We start from the raw sequence: 8,653 nt of genomic DNA on the forward strand, positions 1-8,653 counted from the left end.
GGCTGGGCGGACTTCCTTTCCTCTGCAGCCAGAATGGACACCAAGCCACGGAGGAAGAGAGAGATCCAGCTCTCCTTCACCTGCTCACTTTGCTTGCATGGAATTCCGGGTTGCCAAAGGCTGCTAGGCGAGTTGTGAAATGCAAGGCTGTGATATGTTGTCTTCCTCAAGCCATCCCTGCTCAAAGTCTCTGGAAATGTTTTGGCTCCTTTTCCACAAGCAGCCTTTCCCCCACATTTGTCCTGATAACCAGCATCCTCTGTTTCATGGCGTGTATAAGCAGAGAATCCTCTTTGTGTCAAGGAAGTCTGGGAATGAGACTTGGTGCTCTCTCAAGATGAGTCTGCCAGGGCATAAGAGCATGAGAGCAGCCCTGCTGGATCAGGCCATTGGTCCATCTGGCCCAGCATCCTGTTCTCACATTGGCCAATGAGATGCCTCTCGAGGAGCCCACAAACAGGACCTGAGTGCAACAGCACGCTCCCCTCCTCCAAGCCATACTGCTTCTCTTGGTGGAGTATGGTCTGTGGCCATTATGGCTAGTAGCCATTGAGCCTCACCATCCAGGATTTGGCATATTCTTGTGGCTCTTGACAACTGTCAGAAGCCACCTAGGCCTGCTAGTTTCATTGCTCTTGCTGTGGTAATGGGGAAATCAAAAGGACAGGCGGAACATGTAGTGACGAAGCCGGAAAACGGCAGGCTCCTTTGGGCAGCATTTCAGGTGCCAGAAAGGGTCTTTTGGATCACTGAAAAAATAGTGTCTGAACAAGAATAACGGGGCCCCTTGCTTTGGGGAAGGATCATCATTTGGTGGTGTGCCATATGCTTTGTATGCAGAGTCTCAAGTTGAAAGGCACCTCCACCTGAAAAAGGATTGGGCCACAGAGAGCTGCTGCCAGCCAGAGTAGACTTAATTAATGAATTGTGGGGTTGGAAGGGATCACGAGGGTCATCTAGTCCAACCCCCTGCAATGTAGGAATCCAAACTGGGGGAGGTCAGAAATTCATTCTGACCTGGTAGAAGGCAGCTTTTGATTTCCTGACAACTCTCTCCATGAGGCAAAATGCCTGCACACCTGCAAGGTCCGCCCCTTCAGAAGTTGGACTCCCAAACCCCCATCATCTCCAGCTCTTGACCGTGGTCAAGATCACAGGCCGTGTGTGGAGCCAAAGTTTGACTGTGTGAGCCTTGTGTGTTGCCTCAGCCAGTCCAACAGTCCTGGTGTCTCTCCTGTCTCCTTGCAGTGGGAAGTGCCGTGTGCCAGCATGGTGTGAGCCAATCCTCTGGAGAGGAGGCAGCGTGAATCAGCTCAGCTACCGAAGCCACATGGAATTGAAAAGGAGCGACCACAAGCCCGTCAGCTCCCTCTTCCTCACAGGGGTAACACCTGCCCTGGCCAGGGCTATCGTCTATTCAGGGTTTTTAGTTGCCTGCTATGTGGCACCTCCTCGAATCTGGGCAGGCCCTGACCAACAACCAGGCCCCTTTCCACAGAGCTCCTCCTTGGCCAATGACTTCCGGTGCAAGGAGTGGGCAGGTTTTGGCTCTGTTAAATCCCTAGGCTTCCATTCTCCACTCTTCTGAGTAAACGCTGCTCCTGCAGGCATGGCAGACCACATGGGCTGAACTGTATACCTTAACCGTTGGCTCCATTCATCCAATGGAGCTTCTGTGGTACTTGGCTTGGAGCATTTGGCATCAGCCCATTGGCTCCGGAAGTCACAGCCGCTGCCATCCTGGGGAAGCTCTCAGAGTTACAGTACTTGCCTCTTTCAGGGCTGGGAACAGGGGTGTGGGAGTCATAAAGCCAAGGCAGAGGCTTGTAAATACTGCAGGGTGCCCCCTGACATTCCTCTGGGCAATGATTACCTTACAAGGAGAGGGGAGTGTCAAGCTTGACCGGATGAGGTAACAGGAGACTTTGGAATGCAGCCATGCGGCTGGACAGAACAAAGGATAAAAAATGTGATCGGAGAGGAGAAGAGGTCTCAATGAGCTCCTCTCTCTCTTATTATGGAATATTACTCGCTCTCTATGTCTTTATTTTATACTAAAGAAGTGCCACTTGTAAGGCTGGCTCTGACAAGTGGTGCCCCGTGTGAGGCTGAATAAAAGGATACGACTGAGGTTTTTAAAAGAGAGCTAAGAAGCGATTTGAAGCAAACAGTCTGAGGCAGACAAAGAGGATTTTAAAAGAAACTGTGAGAGGATTTTCGATCCAAGCAGTGAATATCATCGGCTCACTACGTCCGGCAAGGATTGCAAAGCGCTTTACATCTTTAAAAAAAGATCCCGGTGAGTCCGATCCCTTTTCTCCTTCTTTTATATTGATTTTAGAAACATGGGCAGCTCTTTGACTTCTCCGCAACAGAAATTTTTAAAAGACTTAAAATTTCTCCTCTCCTCCAACAAATTGGAAGTTCCAGAGGGTGATTTGATACAGCTTATTCTGTGTATTGATGAACATTGTCCTTGGTTTCCTTTGAATGGAACATGTGAATTAAAACATTGGGACAAGATTGGTGAACATTTTCATGGGCTCCCCAGCAGTAGTGCTCGGATTTTAAATGCTTGGTGCAAGGTTCGATATGCTATGGGTTCTTTATCACCAAAAAATATCTCCATGGCTGCATTGCCAACACAACCTCCAGCTTCTTTAATTCAGCCTGCTGTGCTGGCATCTGTTCCAATACTGGCTTTGCCTGCAGCCCCAGATCCCAAACCTCCGGACTACAGTTCCTCACCAGAGGACCCACTCCTGCAAAAATACAGTGGTCTGGCTGGCAATGACCCTGCTCTTTCAGCAGCAGAACCAGCTAGCCCTTTTCAACGTGCAGTCCTTGCCTGTTCCTTATCTCAGGATACCATGGCATTCCCTGTTATTGTGCCCCCTGCTGGTGCTCCAGCAGGAACTCAAGCCCAGCACCAACCTTTTGACTTTAAAATCTTGAAAGAGCTCCAATTGTCAGTGAGGACGAATGGACTTCAAGCACCATTCACACAGGCACTTTTGGAAGCCACATTAGCCCAGCTGTTGGTGCCAGATGACATCAAGCTTTTGGCACGTACAGTTTTGCCCCCATCAGCTGGTGTATTGTTTGCTTATGAATGGGAAATCGCCTGTGGTTCTTATGCTCCTGCATTACAGCAACAAGCAAGAGGGAATAATCCTAATCTTACCCTCGCAGATGTGATGGATGCTATGATGGGGCATGGCCCCTTTGCTCAGGCTTCAGTACAAGCCACACTGCTGCAGATCTTATTGAGGGATACTGCTCTTGCTGCTCAACAAGCAATGAGAAAAATCCCGGAACCCACCAGTATCCAGTCTAGGTGGGGTTCAATCAGACAAGAACCTAGAGAATCATATTCTTCCTTTATGGACAGGCTGATTACAGCAGTGAGTAGACAAATTGAAAATCCTGAAGCCAAACAAATAATTATCAAACAATTGGCCTTTGAGAATGCAAATGAGGATTGTAAAGTTGTATTGAGACCGATCATACACAATCCTGCCACAGACACAGCAGCCATGCTTCGCATTTGTCAGTCTGTACGTACAGCAGCTCATCTGCTGGTGGCAGCGCAAAATAAAAACCAGCCTGTAGCCACCGATACAACGTTTCCAGCGTGGCAAACCAAGATCACCGATACCTCAGTGTGGGTAGAACGGTGGCCTCCACCAAAAGAAAAATCCGTAGCACCAGCTTGTTTCTGAATAGCTTATTTCTGAACAATTGACTTTTGGCCACATTGAACCATCTTCATCCCACTGGCCCCAGCAGACAGGAACGGTTTGCTTTTACATTGCCAGTATATCACAATTCGCAGCCCACACAGCGATATCAGTGGGTTGTCCTGCCTCACAGCATGCGGAACTCCCCTACACTTTGTCAACATCTTGTGGGTGAAGCATTGAAACCTTTCCGCAGGCGCCACCTAGAGGTGCTGAACACCAGCTGCATCTGACAGTATTTGCTACACCATTGTTGCCAACAGGAATTTAATATGCTCAGACAGACAAGAAGAAGACTATCTGCATTATAGAATGGTTACATTTACCTCATACCCCTCCGAAGAACATTTATTCAGTAATTGAATCCACATCAGACATTGTTATCAAAGGACGTTCACGAGCGATAGCTCTGAGCGGTTTTGATGTTGCATCAATTTATTTGCCTTTTTCACAGACTGAACAGCAGCATTTATTGATCACAAATGCTGCCGTGCAAATTGCTTTGGCTGATTTTATAGGTGTCATCATTTTTAACCCCCCAAAGGATGACCGTTTGACATTTTTGACACAGGTCACCTATGTTTTGGCTATCCCCTTGTCTCTCACACCTCTCCCCTCTGCACTAACCCTCTTCACGGATGGAACGAAAAGTAGGGGGGTGGTGACATGGGAGGAGGGAGGAAAATGGAAATGTTATTTACCCCTCCACAGTCTTCTGCCCAGCGAGCTGAGCTAGTGGCTGTGATTCTTGCCTTTCAATCCTTTCCTACTCAACCTTTCAATCTTATTGTGGATACTCAGTATGTATATCCCCTTTTTGCTATTTTACCAATCTCTTATATAACTCCTTCCTTGGATTCTGACTTATTTTCCTTGTTTCTTGCCCTGCAGGCCTTACTTCAGCACAGAGAGTTCCCTTATTATGTTGCACATCTTCGCTCCCACACATCGCACCCAGGGTATTTAGCAGAAGGCAATGCACGAGCAGATGCAGCATTGAGGGACATTTCTGCCTTTTCTCTCTTTTCTGATCCTATACTATGTCATAACACCTTTCATCTCCCTGCGAAAGCATTGGCTAAGCAGTTTTCTATTCCTTTGGCTCAAGCTAGGGATATTGTGTCCCAATGTGCTTCCTGTTCTAAATCTCAGCTGGCCATTCCTTTTGATGCTGTCAATCCTAGGGGCACGTCTGCATTGGCGTGTTGGCAGATGGATGTCACACACACACCTGTGTTGGCTCCACTCTCCAAGGTTCACCTCACGGTGGACACCCACTCTGGATTCATATGGGCTACGCCCATGAGGGGGGAAACAGCTCGGCATGTCATTCAGCACACTATCCGCTGTTTCTCAGTCATGGGTAAACCTGCGCGTATCAAAACTGATAATGGTCCAGCGTATATTTCTAAAACATTTTCGGAATTTTGTATGTTGTGGAATGTGAAATTAACTCATGGCATACCCTTTAACTCCACAGGTCAAGCTATAGTGGAAAGAGCACACCTGACGTTCAAAACACTATTGCTTAAACAGCTTGGCGGCCGAAGCATACCAACAGCGGATATCCCTTCGGCTGTTCACCAAGTTCTTTTTGTGCTTAACCATCTTTTATATCCACATAATAGGACCCATAATCCCGCGGAATTGCATTTTAGGAAGGAGGAGGCACTCCCTCGCCCCTTGGTGGTGTACCGACGCTTGCCTGATCCCGCATGGCATGGACCTGTCCCGCTGATCACGTGGGGACGAGGGTACGCGGCAGTGGACGTCGAGGACAAGCCTTTATGGGTTCCAGCTCGATGCGTGCGGCCATGGCGAGTCCCTTCAACTGCGGAAGTGCCTTCCTAACCATTTGCCTTGCCATCTTTTGCTGCACCGTTATACAAGGAAGAGAAGCAGACGATCCAGTCCAGTTGAAACCACCATATTTCACCTTATCGGCTGGCAAGCATCTGTCGCCTGAATCCTACTCTGGCTGGCAGTATCCACGACTCAGCCACTCTCGAACTAGAAGAACAGTGTTGTTGAATAAGACTTTTAGGGGTGAAAATTATCATAAGATATGGAGGAATAATATTTTTGTACAAGATATGATTAAGTTTACTAGTTTATTGCATGCTTCTAAATGTTGGTTATGTATGCACATGCCGCCCTTTGCCAGTCATTCAGGCATAATGCTTCATGGTGTGCCTGTCAATGGATCTTTTCAATTTACTAATAGCATATCCCCTAAGCAAACCTTTTGGCCTCCAGTACAATTGACCCTCCATGAGCCTGCCCCCATTTGTTTTCAAATTAAAGAGGGGAAAGAATCATGGGGCATATATCCAAACTGTAAATATACTTTGAAATTCATATTTAATAGCTCTTGTTCTCTTACAGGAACATACAGTGACCAATCTCAGTGCTATAGGGGTGACACCAGTGCATGGCTAAGAAACTAGAAAGGAAGCCTACCATGCAGCTTGGAATCAGAATTCTTACATTCTTGGCTTCCGGATGGAAGTTGGCTTCGACATTTATTGATTATAGTGATTATTATAGTAGTTATTTGCATTATTTTGTGTTGCTATATACAATGTATTCCTTCTTTAATTTCTGTATGTATTGCATGGTTCTCCAGTCTCACAAGAGTCGCTTATCGCGCTCGACATGACCATATATATGGCTCTGATTAAAATATAAAGAAAGAGGGCATGTGGGAGTCATAAAGCCAAGGCAGAGGCTTGTAAATACTGCAGGGTGCCCCCTGACATTCCTCTGGGCAATGATTACCTTACAAGGAGAGGGGAGTGTCAAGCTTGACCGGATGAGGTAACAGGAGACTTTGGAATGCAGCCATGCGGCTGGACAGAACAAAGGATAAAAAATGTGATCGGAGAGGAGAAGAGGTCTCAATGAGCTGCTCTCTCTCTTATTATGGAATATTACTCGCTCTCTATGTCTATGGCATCAGGCCTTTCTGCTCTTAACTCATACCCCCCCTTTAGTCCATAGCCCCAACAAATGTGCTCCCCCCCCCAATAGGTGAAGGTTGTGGCTGACCGACGGTACCGGAAAGTGTTTGAGGATATTGTTCAGTTGATGGACAGGATGGAGAACGAATTCCTTCCCTCCCTGGAGGGAGGTAAAGACGAATAGGATCCTCTCCAACCCCTTAAAGAGGGTTTGCTGCAAAAAGACCAGGGGGGAAAGAAGCCCTTGGCCCATCTAGCTCAGTCTTGATTTCCGGGGGATCTCTCCCAGCCCTACCTGGAGATGCTGGGGATAGAACCTGGGACCTTTGCATGCAAGGCAGATGCCCTTCCACTGAGTGGCAGCCTCTTCCTCTTCCTCGCAGGCAAAGACTCCAGGGGTAGCCAGCGTGGTGCCCTCCAGATGCTGGACTACAACTCCCATCATCCCCAGCCAACATGGCCAGTGGCAAGTGCAGCAAGATCTGGAGAGCCCCACGTGGACCTGTTGCATGTGCAGTCCCCTAAATGAGAGCCCGGGGCCAAGGACAAACTTCCCCCTGGAGCACGTTTCCTTGCCTCTGCTGAAGGCAAGCACTCTCTTTCCTCCCCCCCCCCCCTTTTGCTCTGCAGTTTCCGTTTGAGAACGTGAAGTTCCGGCAGCTGCAGAAGGAGAAGTTCCAGATCACAAACAACAGGCAGGTCACCCTCCACTTCTCCTTTATCCCCAAGCTCAGTGACAGCCAGTATTGGAAGCCATGGCTTCGTGCTGAGCCCTGCGAGGGATACTTGGAGCCCAGCGCATCTCTCTCTGGAATCAGAGAACTGTAGAGTTGGAAAGGGACCCCAAGGGTCATCTAGGGAAGGCCTTGGTTTCCTTTTCATCCCCCCTTTTCCCCTCCTCTTCCCAACCCTCCTCCCTCAAACCTTGGGAGTTTGGTAGAGCAGGGGAGGCTTAACATTTGTGGGCTGCATTGCCCCATGCTCAAGCCTCCAAGGGCCACACGTCAAAGCAGCTGAGCCCAAAGTGTAAAAGTGTGTGTGACCAGCTTTAAACACACACACACACACACACACACACACACACACACACACACACACAAATGAATTGAAGCCAAAAAATGCTGGAGGGTCCCAAAACACCTTTTGGCATCGCAGGGAACCAGTGAGAGCAGTCCGTCCAAAAATTACTTTTTTAAAACAATGCGTATTTTTATGTTGTGGAGGCACAAAAATATCTTGGGGAACATATAGAACTAGCCAAACTTTGAAAAACTCAATGAAATGTAAACTCAAAAAGAAAGTTACATTGGGGGCGCAAAAATCCTTTAGGAGACAAATAAATGCTTTCCCTTTTTATATTCTTTTGTTAGGATCACTTTCTCTCACCCCCCAGTATCCTGTCACCATCTTCTGCTGCTTTGGAGGACTAGAGAGGAAAGTGGGGTGGGGGTGGGAACTGAGTCGCTTCTTCTCCTAATTCTTGAAGTTAAGGTTTCCCCCATACACCTGTGAGAACAGGATGCTGTACTAGATGGGCCATTGGCCTGATCCAGCAGGCTCGCATTGTGTCCTTCTGTTCAATTCTTCACCGTCTTCACTTTTAATTTACAGACAAGCCAACTTGGCTGTGCCATAGAGTGTATCTACCTGACCTCCTCCCGTTTTAGGTGAGACGGTGGACATTTCCCTGGATGTGTACGTCAGCAAGGAAGAGAAGATTGAGGCTATCTTTGTCCTTCACCTTGACCGTGGCAAGGACTATTTCCTCACCATCAGTGGGAGCTATCTATCAAGCTGCTTCGGGACCTCCTTGGAAGCCTTGTGCTGGATGTCTACCCTTCCCACTCGGCTTGCCTGCTTGAAAAACAGCTGCTCTTCCACTCAGAAATGTGGGGGCTGGGGGTCCTCCGCTGCATTCAGCTTCAGCTTCTGTAGCTGTGCATCCGCTTCCTG

General features: G+C 48.1%; 1 long non-coding RNA gene across 1 annotated transcript; it reads left to right on the top strand.

The window, feature by feature from the left end:
- The first annotated feature begins 1,971 nt into the window (after nt 1–1,971).
- Nucleotides 1,972–6,673, top strand: LOC144326293 (uncharacterized). Its single transcript, XR_013391475.1, has 2 exons — nt 1,972–2,299; nt 4,632–6,673. It is a non-coding gene; the product is annotated as an uncharacterized LOC144326293 (long non-coding RNA).
- The last annotated feature ends 1,980 nt before the right edge of the window (nt 6,674–8,653 follow it).

Source organism: Podarcis muralis, chromosome W (genome assembly GCF_964188315.1).
Source record: "Podarcis muralis chromosome W, rPodMur119.hap1.1, whole genome shotgun sequence".
In the NCBI taxonomy this organism is placed as follows: Eukaryota; Metazoa; Chordata; class Lepidosauria; order Squamata; family Lacertidae; genus Podarcis; species Podarcis muralis.